Below are 17,692 nucleotides of genomic sequence, written 5' to 3'. Positions count from 1 at the left end.
ACAAACTCTTTTTCAGTTAAAATGCCTAGGTCTTGGAGATTATGGTGCGTGGAGAGAACTGCAGTATGTTACTGAATTTTTTATGAGATAAATTCTTGTGCTTGTACATGCTTTCTACCTGCATGTGGACTTTGCAGATCTGATGTTACTGAAGAGTTTGTTTGCTTGCTTTAGGCAGTTTTGGTGCCTGAATATTACATCGATTAGGTGCTCTGGCAGGTTGTGCACAGGGCTGTCAGGCAGCCTGGGGCATCTGCAGATGGTTCAGTTCAGCACTGGGATGCTCCAGGAATAGCAGGACTGGGCACATTGTGTGCTTGCTGGGCTGGAGGCTTCTTAGAAGAAACACTGTTAGGACTTTGGGAACAAGGTAGAACTCTGGAAAGAAAATATCTTAGCAAGATGAAGGTGTTTAAAAGAAAAGAGTGGAAAGATCTCAGCTCTTGCAGAGTGAACTCCTAATGAAACAAAGCTCCAAAGCCAAACAAGTATTTGCCAGATGGAGCAGATGTATGTGTTCCAAAACCCCTGCAGCAACAAGTTGGTTTCCTTACAAGGGCTCTTCTTTTTACTGCATGTTTGTCATATGGATGTAGGCAACACTGAGCCCGTGAATCCTGCTCCCATTTTCTCTTGGACAATAATCTTTCTGGGAACCAGGGCTGGAATTTGCAGTGCCTGAAGAAGCCCCTCTTCCCTGACAGAATGCTGTAAACGTGCCCACAGTTCACCTCTACTTGAGCTTTCTTGATGCTGCGTATGTTTGTCCTCTCTTCCCATGCCTTTGCTTCCTGATGATCCCTGTGGTGTAGGCATCTTACTTCCTCACTCTCTGTCCATCTTTCCCTGGGTTGAGATCTCTGGACTGTCTATGAGTGCAAAATACTGAGTGGTGTCTTCTCATTCAGCACAAATGGGTTTTAGGAGCAGGTTTTGAGAAGAGGAAGCACTGTGACTGTACATGTCTGACACGAGTTTAGGATCAGGATTGTTTCAGCACTTGGAAGGGCATGTTTCTAGGGAGGTCAAACACAGCAGGTTTTTTGCTGGGCAGAGGTCTGTAGGGTCCTAAGCATTGTACTGAGTGATGAGCCCTGAGCAGTCGTTTTTGCTAAGCCAGCCGAGTGAAATTTCCTTTGGATCTGTTTCTTTGCTGCCTGCCCTGATGAGTAGTGCTGATTTTCTCTCCTAGATCATCTGCTCTAATGAGATATTTCCTCTCATTCTCTGCCTGTTCTTTTTCCATTATCTTATGATATAGAAGCTCAGGCTATAAATTTAAAAATATTAATGTTGAGGATGGGAAGTAACAATGGATTTTTGTTGACCAATTTAACCAAAACTTCTAGGGAATATGCATTATTTATTGTTATTATTATTATGATACTGATTTGGGGGCAATATCTGGTCCAGAGGGTACCTGAAAAACAGGCTTACCACTGAATTCCATGAGAAAATTATCTGTGGGCTCTGAGTACCATCCATAACTGGCACAGGCAGAACAAGTAGGGATTGTTACTATGACTACTGATATTGTCATTGCTTTGTAATAGAGGGAGATGCAGAAAAAAAGAAAACAAGATCTCCAAGCTACTTAAATATTTATCGTTGCTCAATAACTGCTGACTATAGTTTATGATGGTCCTTCCAAACTACCTTTTATTAACCAGTTGTCTAGTGTATCTAAGGCTATTTTAAAATAGAATTTCCATCTCTAAAGCCTGGTAGACATGGCATCATCTGAAATATTTACCTCTGTGTTAGTGTGTGGATTTGTAAAGCAGCCTCACAATGCTGAGTGAAGGCACCAATCCCACCACTGCTGCAGCCATGAAGAGGCTGCCCATTTTTGGTGGAGTGACACAGTGTTTAGCTGAGGTTCATGCTGGACAAAGCAAGAGCCAGTAGGAACGGTGACACCCCCTCCCCAGCTGTGACTAGAAGAATTGGGTAGCGCTCAGATTTCTGATGGGATGATCACACTGAGTGGGGTCTGCTTCGTGGTTGTGTTTCTCTTTGTGCCTTTTAATGCCATAGGTAATTCCAGGAAAGGGATTTTAATGCCACAGGTAATCCCCACTGATAGAGATGCTCTGCCTCTATGCCATGCAAACACTGCCTCCCCAGCGTGCTCAGGATAACAGTACCTGCCTGTTCCCTCGTGTGTGAACATCTCTGTGCCAAATTTTGTTTACAGAAAGTCAGTCCTCAAGTATTTTTACTTTGTGAACTGCAAAGCATATTTTACATTTTGTAACTTTCTACGGTACCTGTAAAATATGAACGTCAGTTGTTTCAATGATAGCTGTGGCAAGATGTGAGATAATAAAGGTTTGTATCAAAGTGCACTTGTGTTGACTGGAATTCAGATTTGCACCACTGCTCCTCAGGGGGTCATATATGCTGATAACGTGCTGATAAATCAGGAGGTGGGGAAGGTGGATGGATTGCTTGCTGCAGTCTCCAGAAGGGTCACTGGAAACCAGGTTCCTGCTGGGGTTCCAAAGTATCTGAGGAACAAGTGACCCACAGCAGGGAAGGGCTGGGCTGCAAAACCAGGAGCTCAATGCCAAGAGGGCACAACGGGGAAGCTGGAGCACAGGAGGGTGGGCAATCTCTGGAGGAGTTGGTGAAATAATAGTTTTTGAAGTTGAATTCAACTTCAGTTTAAAGTCAAGTTTGAATTTTACATGAAACTTGCATCAAGAAGTCCAAATCTTAGTAACTGTACCCTAGAAAGAAGAACAAAGGTTCTGCAGAGGCTCTGCTTAACTCTAGGAACTGGAGAACTAAATAGCTGTTTGGAGTAAAAAATGTGTTGCATTTGTCTTTTGGGAAGAGGAAAACCACTCACAACAGTGATGTACTCAGTGTTTGGGTTTTTTTTAAGCAGGGCAATGTTACACAGCACTAACAGCTGCAGTGACAAGTGTGAATTCCAAAGCCTAGGAAAGGCTAATTGTATTTTGTTACCATTTTAATACTTTCTTTGTGCAATGATCCCACTTCGCATCTCCATATACTATAAAGAGGAAAAATGGATAAAAAAGTGGCCTTGGTTTGCTTTGAAGTAGTCCCATTATGTGTATGCATGTGTAAATTGGAGGTGTGTCATGGTTCATCAATGGATCAACATCACGTCCTGGTTTTGCTGAAATACTAAAAAGAAGCATGTTATACCTGTGAAGCAAGAAACGGAGAAAAACAAGGAACAGAGAGAACTGGACATTCATTCTTCTCAAGGTGCTGCAGCAACACAAATCCTGATCACAACTGCCTGTGATAGGTAAGTGATATAGTGATATTACCTCCTTACCCAAGCAGTTGATTCTGAAGGGAATCGGGTGGCCTGAGGGATGTAGATGTTTTTTTCAGCTGATGTTTCTTAAGGTTGGTATCAATTTCATGTCAGCTGAACTGCTGGAGCAGTGCCTATATTGCAGAACCCAGGAGAGTATTGTGCTTTTTTCCAGTTTAACAGAATAGAGTTAGAGAAAAGGAAGAGAAGACGACAAAGGAGAGGAAATTAATTTACTTAATGTAGTCCTATGCTGGAGAAATATATGCATCTAAAAAAGTAGCTAAAAGAAGGTGAGGAACTGTATCCTTTATGGTTGCCTTCCATACACTAAGTTTCACAAATAGCACAAGCTTGGGAAAAGCATTTGTGGTGCAAAGAGGAAGAGCTTCCCTTAAAGCGTCAAGAGATACTTGTTACCCAAATGGACAGGCATCCAACCTGGATCCTTTTCCATCTTGGGCAGTTGTAACAATTACAACTGTTAGCCAAGGGGCATCTTCTGTTTGTGCGATTTATTTTCAGTTAAGTTTCCTTCTGGCGTGAATGGAGCCCCATTGCTTTTGGAATAGCTGTGCTGAAATTTAATGAACAGACCAGGAGCTTTTCTTGTCTAACGTGAGTCAACGGTGGTTTCATCTTTCCCTTCTGCAGACAGCAAGCATTATTTAATCACAGAGAATAGGTGTGTTGAGTGGAAAACTGTCATTCTCTTTATTTGCAGAGCACAGATTATCCTCTGGAGACATGAACTGCAGCATTTTCCTGGGGAAATTGCTTAGGACGAATTCATACACGTAGTAATATGGACATCTACGTGTTTTAAAATGCACTGGAAGTCCACGCTAAAACACAAGCCAGGTGGCTTATTTGTTGCTGAAATTTGTGCCATTTCTCGTTTCGGTAAGTGACACAGCACTGCCTGTTTTGAGTTTGGGGAAGGTGGGAAGGGCTGGGCCGGGATGAGCCGTGCGGGCTCAGGGAGCGCCGCCAGGTGCCGCCCGCGGCCCGTTGCGGGAAGCGGCTCCCGCACCGCCCGTGCGGCGGGACCGGGATGCGGAGAGGAACCAACAACCGGTCCCCACCTCCAGGGACAAGAGAGGGCGGGATGCTCTTGAAATTCTGTCCCTGAGTCCCAACATTTAGGCATGTACTCTCTCTCACGCTTCCAAAGCGGCAGGGATGGATGGATGGAAGCGTGCCCTGCCACGCCGCACGCGTGTGCTCCGAGCTGCGTGTCTTCCTGTTCTCCTCGCTTCCAGAGCAGGAAGCCAACGCAGGTGGGATGAAAGGGAAGAGCGGACGAGGTGAGTTTGTCTTCTCCTGCCTGCGGGAGCTGTTGGGCTGGTGGTTTGCTCAAGCTCTATGGAGCTAAAACACGGGGACTCTGCCTCCCGACTGCCCGGATTTGGCGTGTTTGTCTTGCGCTTAGAAAGGTGCTGCTGCTGTTGGAATGCTTTTGTTCCCTGCCTGTTTTCCTTCCGGTTCAGTGTTTCACCTGAAAAAAATATTCTGCGTATGACTTTGCAGCTCGACATTTTAATTCCTGAAGATGGAAGGAGGAAGAAAGGCACAGAAAAGGTGACACACCTGTTGCTGCTCTGGAAGCTACTGAAATACATCGTTGCTTTTTGATCTTCAGCAAAAGGAAAAAAAGACCCTATGAAAAAATGTTTAATATTCTCAAGGTGGAAGCCTGTTTACATTGTACCAGGGGTTATTTTTCAGTGTGTTCATCCTTTTGAGCGACTTTCCCTTCCCCGCTCTGCTCTTCTGTACTTGCCACCTTTACCTGTGGGATGCTTTTGCCCTCCTCATTGGCAGTATCTTGTTCCCCTGCTGTGTGAAGTGAGTGGCTTTGCTAATGATTGGCCAATATGTTTTGTCTGCCATCTCCTCCTGCGTAGTAACCCCCCTCTTTGGATGCCCACTGTCCGTGGGGAGCGGGGTGTTTGGTGCCTGAGCTGCTGCAGGGCTTGCGGTGGTGGCTGAGTCGTCACCTCCGCTGCCTTCCCCATCTCCCTGATGGACGTCAGCACTCCTGGAAGCAGAGCTGGTAGGACGAGATGCATGTCCACATCTCAGCCTGGCATCTTGCCTCAGCCCTTCGTTGAGGCACGAGGAAAGAGGCAGGTGTGGGCAGGAATGCCTCTGGCTGATGCCAAGGCTCAGTGCACTCACCTGTGGTGCTGTACATGGCCATGCTGGCAGGCAGATTTTAAGGAAACTGGATTCATCTTGAGGTAGATGGCTGCAAGCTTAATGTCCATGCTCGGGCATGGAGGTTAGTGGCTGAAGCATGCTGAGTGCAGTATTAAACATCTCGAGACGCTTCGTTCATATTTTAATCTCTCATCTCTTTTGCTTGCAAAATCTATTTTTTTTAGAATACAAATGACTTAGATTTCTAATGTAAAAGAAGTATTGATGTGATTTATATTTAAATATACTCTTTCTAAAATAATGATTGAATTTTACTGCATCTGTAAGTCACATGGAATGAAAAGGGCTTTTAACAGTGTGGAAGTTTAGTGTCCCATGCCTTGAGTCTCAGCCAGTGATTGACAACCTTATCACATATTCTGTCATTATTACCTCCATCAATCAAAGTGGTATCAGCCATGAACCAGAGAGAGATAAGTCTGTAATTTGATTGTAAAATCTGCTGAGGTGGAAAATATTTGCTTAACTGTTAAGTAATGCATGGGTGGAGGAAACTGGCATTATTACTGCAGCTGGGTTACCAATGGTGGTGTATGAAATGCTGTAGTCCTGGCTACCGCTTACAAATCAAGATAACCCTTATTTTTTAACATTTTATAATAGGAAAAGCAGTGCTGGAAGTTCTGAAATATTACATGTCAGTAATTTTTTAAATGAGCCATCTGAACACACGGTATTTGCACTCCTTCGGGGAATAAGCAGGCCCTATGTAAACACACACTGCTGCCAAAGGACATTTTACCTGAGTAATGACTGTAAATTAATCCTATTAGATTGGACTCAAGTTGTGCAAAGTAGAAGTTCCCAGGAAGTGCTCCACCTTTCCGCCTTCTCCTGCCTGGTGGATGATGTCCCTTTCAAACTGGGCAGCTTTCTGTGACCTCTCGGTGTTCATTTTGATGGAAACCTGCATTAGGAGTTTTAGTTTGATATATTAATAGTGCCTAGTGGCCTGACTTCACCATGGCTTGTCTCTTGGCATAAGGATGTCTTTCTTCTGTGGATCTCTTCTCTGGACTTTTTCACCTGAAGGTGCAGAAGTGGGGCACAGGGCTCAAAGCTGACAACTTTCTTTTAAAACGAGGGGTGCAGTACTCTCTTTAAACCTGCCTGTTTTTCATATGTGGCTTTTGTGTCCGACTCCTGCATCCTGACAGCAACCAGGGAACGGTGTGAGAGGTTTCTGTTCCCAGCACTGGTCGGCATCTCCTCACTCCAAGTGACTCTGCCCCTCCTGGGGGGAGCGGTTTCCCTGCTGATGGCCCAGCCTGTAACATCAAGTGCTCTCACAGGGCTGACAGCGCTAATCTGCATTACATAGGATTAAACAGGCACAGTAATTAACTTGCATAAGCGCTTTAGCAACTTTTGGCCTTTGAATTGCTGTGTGTCCTGTATGTGGTGGTGCCGAGTCTCTGTAAGCTGGGGGTCAGCACGGGGTAGGGAGGGGAGGGGGTGGAAGTTGGGGAGAAGAAAACAGAAGCTGAAATTCCAACAGTGAGCTGGAGAGGGAAAGCACAAGGTCAAGCTGAAATAGGTGTTGTCATTGTTTTCAGGAGTCAGGGTGTGCTGAGTATCGTCCAGGTGTGTTGAAAAGGCAGTACGGGCACTGGTATCCACAGCTCTCACTGAATCCACTCAACCATGAAAGGCAGGGCTTCATTTCTAGTCCTATGTTAAATGTTGCCCCCAGATGAGAGGTGAAGCTGTATCCATGAATTTACTCCTTCAGTTTTATAGCGTTCAGTCATCACAAATCATACCTTCAACTAATTCTTCACTGCTGTGCTTAGAAGATTTAGTTCAAATGAGCAACCCTAAGCTGAACTAAAACGTAGGTATGTCAATAAACTCCCTCAGCCATTATCCTCATGTGCTGAATTCTGCTCAGTGCCCAAATGTCTGTAGACTTAAGGGCACATCCCAAGAAATACTACAGAAATAAGTCCAAAGCAATGTACTTTTCACCGGTGCATGGCAACTGTTAAATATATCTGATGCAGCTTATTCAGATCTGCTTTGACTCAGAATAACAGCAGAGAAGGTTGAAATGCATTTGCTTGTGGCAATGTCTCTGTCTTTGTAAACATATGGTTCCAGGGGGAAAGGTCTCAAAGTCAGCAGGAAAACTTGAGAAGATTTCACTTCCCCACTATACAGCGTGTTATCCTGGGTCTTATGTGTGAAGCTTGATTCAATTTTACATGAGGCAAAAGTGAGGAGTCACCAGCAGGTCAGATGAAATTTCTATACCTTCAGGAAAAAGTCTCGATCCAGTCTGACTCGCAGAAAGTGTAGGTTTCTTGTTTGTTTAACTTCCAGAGTCAGGATCCTCTTACAAGCCTCACAGGAATGTGTTCTCAAGACCTTTTTGCCTTTCTGGAAGCGTTGTCTTAGGATGTTTCAGAGCAAAGCACTGAAAGTTTTTTCATCACCCAGATAGTCCCACAGCAGTCCAGGTGTCTTGGGAGCCACTGAGAAACTGCAAACAGCTGAAGTAAACAGAACCCTTAGGTATGATGGACCCCAGTGCAAAGCCACAAACCCTGTGGGAATGAAGCACTTCAGAGAGACATATTTCAGTTTTAAAAACCTGCAGTAACCTTGGGAGAAGTTACTCACACCAGTGGATAATCGGCTCAAGAGGATTTCACTTACAGGTAATGATGGTGCAACAACTTGCCTATGCAAAAGCAAATACAAAAGGGAAAATTGTTCTCAGTCCTTTTAACCAGGTAACAGTGGGTCTGGTCTGGCACCTGAATGTGGTCCAGAAGTCAGGACAGTGGAATGGCAAACAGGGAAGAGGTTCACAAAGGACTAACCATTTTGTAATAAACAAATCAGAGGCCATTAACTGATTGCCCTGGGATTCAGAATGGGCCCTCATCCTCTGTGCCTTGGTTTACCTCTTTGGCCAGAGCATGATTACTGCTCCCCAGGTATCTGCTGCTGCAAACTGCTGGAAGTGTAGCTAGATCCCAAAACCTGCTGGCACTCACTGGCAGGTATGGCAGTGTGACAGGCTGCTTCCCCTGCAGCACCTGGGACCCCACTTGTAATAACCAGTCTGTACAAACACTGGTGTGAAAAGTGAAGAGAAAAGCTGTTTTAGGGGCCTGATCCCAGCAAATGCTGATTTTTCTTGTCTCTCCAAGTCCAGCGCTGAAGCACTGACCCTCACTGCAAGGTGAGCGGCTTTACCTGGAGTATCTTGAAGTTCATTCCCCTCTGATGGAAACCACCCATGGGTGTGATTCTTATCTCGGTCTGAACACGCTATCAGTGGAGGTAAAACTAGTAAGTGGTATTGTCATCAACTTGGATCTTTTTTAAGCATTGAAGTTTACTTTCACAGAAGAGAGGGCTCCTAGATTCCTTCCTCAGACAAAAATTTTTGGTTTAAAAGCTGGTATAAACTCCATAAATGACCTTTTCTATAAGAGATGGAAAAATTAAATGGACACATTATTTATTATTATTATTATTAATCCATTAGTAAAAACAAGAATACGTAAGAAAATAATCCACACTTGAACTAACAAAACCAAAAGTATGCATCTAATAACACCAAATTACTTCGAGGTTAAATTAATTGTTTTAGAACTGGAATCCTAAACCCCACGTCTTTTTTCTACAGGAATCTCTTTGCGTGATTTTGTATGATGATGGCCTGGCATTCTAAACCTTTGGGGAAAAAAGGTAACCGGTTTGGATACCTGCATGGAAATCTCCAGTTCTCAAAGTGTTTATCACATTATTTGTCTGCAGTCCTTCACGGCGGCAGCTGGATAATAATGTCGACGTGCTTGATATTTATATGGCATTATTACAAATTTTGCTTTGGACACGTGTGATGTGTCCTTTTCAGCACTGCAGAGATATTCTTCTAATATTGCTTGACTGTATTGCTGTGTTTGCTGTCTGGGATTTCACAGTGCAAGATGGTAAGAGCTAGAAAAAAATAGAGAAGAGCATGAAATGGACTCTTTCCATATAAAATTGCTAATCATATGCCATTGCATGTTTTACACAGTTGCATCAAAAAAATCTGATTTTGCTTCCAATGAAGATTTGTATTGCAGGGCCCCTGTGACACCTTCTGATATAAATGCAGCTCCTTTGCTTCAGGCAAAGTGGTGTTTGTAAAAGAGCATCGTTTCAGCTGCGTGCTGAGATTTAAGATGCTCCTCAATGGCCAGGCTGTGGGGTACAATGTCTGCTGTTTCATTCACAGTTCCTGTTCAGCTTGATGCCTCTCCTGACCCCATCTACGCAAGGGGAGGGCTGCTCTGCCCCGCGGTGGTTGAGGAGCAGTCAGGCACAGCCTCCTTAGCTTGGCCTGTCTACAAAGGCATCAAATTGCCCTTGCCATGGTGGTGTCCCACTGGAGTCACCTGCTGCTCCCAGTCAAAGGGTGGGGTGAGAATGGGGCTGAGCCAGGCTCTGACATCAATGGGAAGTGGTCTCAGAGGTCTGCAGAGACTGATTGTCTTTACTTAATCTGTGAGAAAGCAAAACCAGCTGTCATTGGGCAGTGCAGATGGACAGCTGTGCTTTTAATCACTTGCATTAAAAAAAAAATATATGAAAATTAATTGGAATATAGTGTACAACTGTCCCCAGTCGTGGTTCCGAGGCTCTACCATGGCCACCTGCTGGCTTGTCCCCTCTCCAGCCCTGGCTGCAGAGGAGGATTTGTTTCCTTCTCTTTTTTAAGCTATACCCTTGATTACACAGGAAAACTGTGCTCTTGGCCAGGTTCCAAGGTTGTAACTCTGTTGCCAGAATTTATTAAAAAAGCACCAGCCGACCTTCTGTATCACTTAATCTTTTCTCTGATCATGAGTACTACAGAGGTACCTTTGTAAAGCACCAGGAGAGATGTTTGATGTAATGCCAATGCTGCTAAGGGCTTTCATTATTGCTTGGGATAACCTTCAATTAAATTTTCAACAGAAAAATAGCTTTTTCTCGTGTGGCAATATATTTGACTTTATCAGGTATTGAAATAAATAGTATTGTTAAAAAAAAAAACAGTCTGAGCTTAGGTAAAACATGATTTCTCTACACCACAGTCAGCTAGATCTCCTATTTTAGTAATTTATAACCCTTTGAAATACAAAGAATTAGAACATAATGTCCAGAAGGAGAACATAATGTTAATGTATGAAAAGGGCTGTGCAGCTAGCCCTAAATTTTGGCTAGGGTCTTGCAGCAAAGGAGCTACAATGGGTGGGAGATGTAAGAAATTCATTAACGAGTAAATTAGCAGTTCTACAGGCATGTGTGTGCATGTATGTAATAAAATGGCAGAACTTTCTGTAGCTAATTTCTTATTAGCTGTTAGAAATTTTGAATGATGGCTTTTCATATGCTTTCTTAGTTCTCTCATGCAGCACTGAAGTCTAACTAACTGGAATGTGAAGCAATCTGAGAGTTGTCATTGCTCTACGATAGCCCAGATCAAATCAATTTTGAAGGGAAGTTCAGTTTCTTTTGGTTTTGTGTTTTTGGATTGTTTGTTTGTTTGTTTTTGGGTTTTTTTTTTTAAATGTGCATTAGTTCCCTCAGCACTCTCATCATCAGTCCTAAGCTTGTTCCACCTTTTTACATGAAGTGCATGCCTGGATTCTCAAAATTATTGCACTTAATACAGCAATATTGATGAAATTAGGTGAAACCTTTAAAAATGTATAAATACATAAAATTCATCTGGATTTCTATCCTGGTCAGATCCCTCAAAAATGTCCTGATTCATCATCAATTTCAAACAAAACCCTGCGATTGAAGAAATAAATAGGCACAAAGAACTAAGAGGGGGGATCTGGATGGAGGTTTTCTGGTTTCAAGTCTGAAGAGTTCAAATCTGACTTCACAGCTGAAATCCAAAGTGTAGTTAGGGGACCCATGCCATGATTTCAGCAGCAAGTGAAGGAGGACTGAACAAATCAATTCACCGTGGCTGAATCGCAGCCTTAATTACACGCGACGTAAGGTAATGACAGTCTTGGGCTGTGACAGCAGGTTGCTGGTATTCTCAGTGCTCATCTGCTGCTCATGCCTCTCCCCCAGGGAGGAAGCTCCATTTTGTTTATTCCCTAAACTGAATCATTTCAGAAATCTGCCTGGGAAGACAGCCACAGCCAGAGGAGCTGAGGGGCTGACCAGGGCTGAGGGCACTGCGGCTGAGAGGGGCTCCAGGGGATCACCCCTCGCTGGAGGAGAAGCCTGGTGGAGCCTGAGCCTTAGATGTGGGCTGGTAATGCTGCAAGGAAGCTGAGAAGAAATGTCATGGATTTCAGTAAGACATGAGAGTCATCCCTGGATCTGCACCCGCCTGAACACCAGAGGTATTTGGATTCAGAGTGAAGTTTTTATCTAACAGGTGTTAACAGAAATGCTCTGACTTGGGGAAGGGGATTTACTCATGCTGGTTTTAGGTCAGCAGTCAGAAAAGGAGGGAGTAGCTTCACTCTTTGGAACTGACCATCACTGCCCAGAGGTGTCTCTAATTTAAATGTCTGTTGGTGGCCCTGGCTGGTGCTCAGCCCTACAGCCCAGCAAGAGGTTTCCTGAGCTAGACCTGGCAAAAATAAAGAAATTGGGATTTGGTTGTCTTTTTGTTTTGGTATGTAAATCTTTTTCCTTAATGGGCAATAATACTGTATGGAGAACTAGCAATGGCTTAGAAAAATCCCCTATCATAAAATAGTTTCATAGAAAAAAAACATGGATGTGTTAAGAGCACTTTTGTTTTGTTTCCCTTATTGCAAGCTTCTTCATGTTTCTAAGACCTTGTCTGAAATGGGCTTTTAGTCTCTGCTTGGATTATAACAGTGATGCAAATTGCTGGTGCAGATATGCTGCCACTAAATACACAGTGGCTGGAGCAGGGAATACCCACTGAAAATGCAAAGTATGGAGGGGAGAAGGGAGAGGAGCGTGCATGGGGCAGGCTGTGAAGTGTAGAGTCCAGTGGTAGTTTTTGGTAGAGTGTTTGTTTATTTTTGCTGAGGATATGAGTAAGAGAGGACTCAAATTTAACAACCACCAGAAAGTGAGGTGGTGCAGGGCAGGCGGTACAAGAAATGGTGTGGAGTCACCTGCCCTCCCGCAGGCGAGGATGTCAGTCATTAGCAGACAGAGAAGTGTCTGAAATGAGGGTGCTGTGCCCCCTTTGCTGGTATCCAGCAACACAAACAGGCACACCAGGCATGTCAGCCTCCCAGGTACTTACCCACATACCTACAGCCAGGTTGTGAATTCTTCAGCAGGAGCCAACACCCTCCTAACCCAACAGCAGTCTGGCTCAAGCGAGTGGGATGTGAATTTGCTTTTTAGTTACCAAGTCTTGCATCTAATTGAACCTCCTGCAGGGGAGAAAGGCTGATCTTAAGCTCGTAATTCCTTGTTTAGATGTGACTTAAAATAACTGGCTTTGGGGAGCAGCGGTGCCTCCACTGATCTCAGTGAGAATTGTCATCCTGCCAACACTGGCTGCGGGTCCCAGAATTACCACTGCAAATGACATCAAAGGCCCGCTATCCTGTCTTCCTCATCACCCATGAAGGACTGAATGAAAAGCAAGATCAAGAGCTTCTTCTGGCCCACCAAGGCCTGAAAAACCTGGCTTAGTTTTACCTTCCTCCCTGTCTCATTTCATCAGGAGCTGTCAGCCACTGCCCAGCTGGGCTAAGGGTCAGGGAATGCAGTTGGTGAGAGGTGATCACTAAACCTGTCACGCAGAGAGGCTGTTACCACGAGTAGTGGTGGCGAAAGAGGATATGGATGCATAAATTTCCCAATATTTTTTAAAAATATATTTGGCTTTCTGTGGATAACTACTTGCTTGTCAGTTCAGGTCATCTGTAACTAGCTCGTGCTGCCACATTTTGAAATTTTAGCTCATGGTGGAAAAATAAAAGCACGTAGGGGGGAGGTGTCACTAACAGCAAGTGATGAATCCTGGCACTGTCAGCATTTTGGATGATGTGAACACATCTCCATGCACTCAAGTAATCTGTATCCTTGTTACTCATCATCATGTGTCTAACCATAACTATGCTTTTAGTTACATGGCAGCAGAAGTATGCACGTTGTTTTTCAAGTATGAAAAGGCCTTTTCCTTGTGGCTGGAGCCTCACATGCTAATTTGCCAGCCTCTAGACTTTGATCCTAGTCTAGCACAACTGCTGTAAGATCAAGAGCTGTGTTCCAGGTACCACAACATGAAGATGATGGAGAGCAGGGGTCACAGCAGCTGAGCTGGAGTATGTGAGTTGTGCTGGCATCAGCCTGCTGCAGATGAAGTTGTACATGATGATTACAGTTCTTGCAGAAAGGGAAAATTCAGAATTTTCATGGGACCCAAGCATTTAATTCAACAGGAGGATTGGCCTGCCCTTCCCTGGTGCCAGTTTTGTTGTCCTCTTAAAAGAGCTGTCATTGAAATATAACATCCTCCTCTTAAATACCAGCAGAAGTTCTCCTGCCTGCATTTCCAGCTGGCCACAGCTGGGCTACTCTGCAGCTGGCAGCTCAAATGGGACTTTTTTGGAACTTGGGTTAGCCAATTCCCATGAGAACATAGCATATATATATTTCCTAAACCAAGAACTGGGTTCTGTAAGCGATAAGTGTCTCTTGAGAGCCACACCGTAAGACTCAATCTGAAAAAAAATGAAAAAAAAAAAAATCTTGCACCACAAAAAATGTTGATAGCAAATCTAAGATTCATCCTTTGCACTCTGGATCCGGAGCCTGTCAAGATTTCAGACTTTGTTTATAGAAACATTGATGTCTTATTTGCTGTTCCACACTGCATGATTATATGTTTGCAGAATTGTACCAATGAATTTCTAAAATCAAACTCCAAGCTAGATTTTTCTCTTGCTTGAGAAAGTATCTGCTCTTTTCATGGTGTAATGACTGTGATGTTGATTGTTAACTTCAGTGCTGGGTGCTGAGGAGAGGATGAAGGGAGTAATAAAAAGGTATAAAGGCCTTCATGAATTGGTGTTGAAAACTGTTAAGGATAGAAATAAAGATGGATCAGTTAAACAGATTTTTTCCAGGAGTTTTACCCTTTGAGTTAATCAGAGGAAACTTAATATTGCAAAAAAAATCTGGTATCCCTTGCACTTCCTTATTTTTAAGAAAGTAACAAGGATAATTTAAAGCCTTTTAAAATAAGTTTATTGATAAATATTAGTTCTTCATGGTTTCTATCATGCTTTCTTTGCCTCAGATGGAACAAAGCAAATGACACTTGATGACAGTTTTTCTAGCTGATCATAACATAAAGGCATCCAAATTTCACACATTGGTTAGTTATTCCACAATATATTCAGTAGCACCATTCATTATTCACTATTACCTTTATATCATGGTAATTACAGTGTCAGCTGAGTAGTCTAATTGTCTATTACACTTAAAATCTTGAAAAAATCATGCTCTAATGTATTGTAAGAATACTGTATGCCAAGTCAACCCTATAGTTTGCAGACATTTCTGACATATCCATGTACTACAAAACTATTGCTCTTATTTCTGTAATGTAAGAGATGAAACAGAACTTTAAGTGTACAGTGACCTAACATTTATCGGGTCTGAGATTTTACATCCATGCATCTCGCCAAGTAATTAGCAAGACTTATATCTAGGTCTCCAGAAAACATTATTCATTTCTACTTGTTTACATAAGAAGCAATTATTGCCATACCCTCCCCTGGTGAGCAGTAATACCTTGCTTCAAGAAAAAAATTAATGCTGTTTCTGTGTTAACATCCTATTCTGGAAGAAAATGGAGCTGACTCAGTGCAGGCAGTCGAGCTCTCAGAACTGTCTTCCAGGAGCAAAACAGGTTATGTGAGAACATGACCTTGGTGAGCTGTGCTAATGACTGTGATTTAAAACGCCAGGCTTTTGTCTCAAGTAGAGAACTAAACAAGACAAATGCGTTTAAAACAGCACAGATTGTGCTAAACAACATGTAGATACAGTTAAAAAAAATATTACAATTAGTATCTGGGTAATCTCTAGCTATGGTATGTTCAGTTTTTCCCAAGAGGGCATGTGTGGAAACTTGTACTAAACCCACAAAGTTTGTGTTTGTGGGTGGTCTCCCTGTGAATACCTGTAGTGTGGTGGTGTCAGGTGACACCTGGGCTGCTCGGGAATGCAGTGGTCATGGTACTGAGCACATTGGCCCATAACTGGCTGGCAAAGACCAACCCCAAACGTATTTTGTGAGTGATTTGTAGTTTGAGAGGATAAATTCACGTTCATCACCTTCTTGCCAAAGGATCTCTGTTTGGACTGGGGTTAGAACTTCTTGGCATGGGTTGTCTCAGGAAGGTCCGGCGTACAGTATTCAGGAGCAAATGCTCCTTGTGTTCCAGATGGACCACCCTTTCGGGATTTAAGAGTTCTTTGAATTATGGTGTTCTCCTGTGAATGTAATAGCGTTTTAGTCTCCTATGGGAAAGACTTAGGGGAGCTATCCCTTAAAAATATTCTCAGCACATGCAAAGCATTGGTTGTTTCAAATTTTTACATACATTTGCATATATTCTACTTTCATTTCTTAGAAACGCTCATGTCTTTGAAATATCAGAGGAGTGAAGAGGTACAGAATGCAGCGTCTGGAAGAAAACACATATGTTCTATTAGCTGATAAGTAATCATTTTGCAGTGATGCAGATCATGAGGTGTAGCCATTCTCTTGGTGTGTTGTTAAGCAAGTGTGGTTTTAATCTCCCTGAAGCATGAACTGTCTTCCTTAATCTTAATCCTTCTAATCCTTAGACCTTTCCTGTGTCAGGTGAGGGTGAATGCTCTAAGTGCTCCCAGCTACCACTGGCCTAGTTTCCCTAAACCCAGACCACCCTATTTCTGAACTCAGTGTTGTATCACTTTAATCATCAAAGAGATCACATTGTCTTCAGTTATTTATGCCTTCGTAGATTTACTTCAGAATAATGCCAAGACGTAGGAGGATTATAAAATACTTTCATTATTGCATCTTCAGCTCTGAATTCCTGAATGACACTTTACTCCTAAGTTCTTCTGCCTTTATGCTATGCATATATTCTTTTTATTTTCTGATTGTACTTGTTCCTTCAAGCTCTCAGTTCTCTGTGCTTTCTAATATGTTTTCTAGGATGTTTTTATGGTATAGAATGAACATTAATGTATGTAAGTGTATTAGTATTTAATTTAGAATTTTTTTTTCTTTGGGTTTTCCTTTTTTTTTTTTTTTAAATCAGTGATCTCTTTCTCTAGCATTGCAGTGGGATAGCCTTGAAATGTATTGAATTTTGCAATTACTATTATTGAACTATTGAATTTGGCAATTACTTTACTTAACACACAATTACTTTCTTAAGCATACAAGCCCTAGCTGCCAGAGAAGTCCTATTTCATTGCCTGCTGTTTCTGATACCCAATTTTCAATCCCTAAGTAATTGCTATGAAGCAAAGGAGTGTGTCCATCAGTCAAAACTTAAACAAGTCATGAAGCATTGCCTTGCAGGTACTGACCAGCAGACAGCTCAGCCTGCAAAATCAGACACCTCTGCTACATCCCTGATTTTTTTGAAGAATTTGCTAGTTCAGCTTAGGGAAATTGATGCAATGGCTTCCTTTCCGTATCTCTGCCAGGGGGAGGATGCTGTTCCCTCCTCTAGAAAATAAACTGAAAGCCATTCTTTTGAAGTTTCACTGAATTCGTCTTGGGTAGTTCGGGCACCCACTTGAGTTCTGTATTTCTCAAGTTGCCAAGTATATGGTTGTTTACCTCAATCTTCTCAAATAACCCCAAACATCCAACTCACACGAGAGTCCAAATTTAAGCTTCTGTTTTGGAAACCCTTGGCCGCATTTGTTTCTTGGTTGAAGCCTTGAGACGGTAAAATGGTTTTGTTTTATGAAAACATTTCACAGTAGTTGACTAAACAAAGCCCATTAAATAAAAGCGAACTGTTGGAAGCCTTTGCAGCCTTCCCCTGCTGCAGCAAGAAAGCACTCGGATTGTTTTGGCCACTTGATGTCACATTTCAGGGTTTATAACTGCCAGCCTTATTTCTAACAGTACTCGTTTGCCATGGTTATTCAGAATTGTAGAAAAAAGCAAGTCTGTCCTGGGAAGTGTCTTTTTTCCATCCTTCT

The 17,692-nt window shown here is 42.9% G+C and overlaps 1 long non-coding RNA gene across 1 annotated transcript; it reads left to right on the top strand.

The window, feature by feature from the left end:
- The first annotated feature begins 7,038 nt into the window (after window positions 1-7,038).
- On the top strand, window positions 7,039-11,950 carry LOC114067628. The gene is made up of 3 exons (XR_003573429.1): window positions 7,039-8,181; window positions 8,685-8,821; window positions 11,693-11,950. It is a non-coding gene; the product is annotated as an uncharacterized LOC114067628 (long non-coding RNA).
- The last annotated feature ends 5,742 nt before the right edge of the window (window positions 11,951-17,692 follow it).

This window comes from Empidonax traillii, unplaced genomic scaffold (assembly GCF_003031625.1).
Source record: "Empidonax traillii isolate 1590-97213 ecotype Southwest subspecies unplaced genomic scaffold, ASM303162v1 scaffold943:size483155, whole genome shotgun sequence".
Classification (NCBI taxonomy): domain Eukaryota; kingdom Metazoa; phylum Chordata; class Aves; order Passeriformes; family Tyrannidae; genus Empidonax; species Empidonax traillii.
This window is presented reverse-complemented; position numbering and strand designations above follow the sequence as displayed.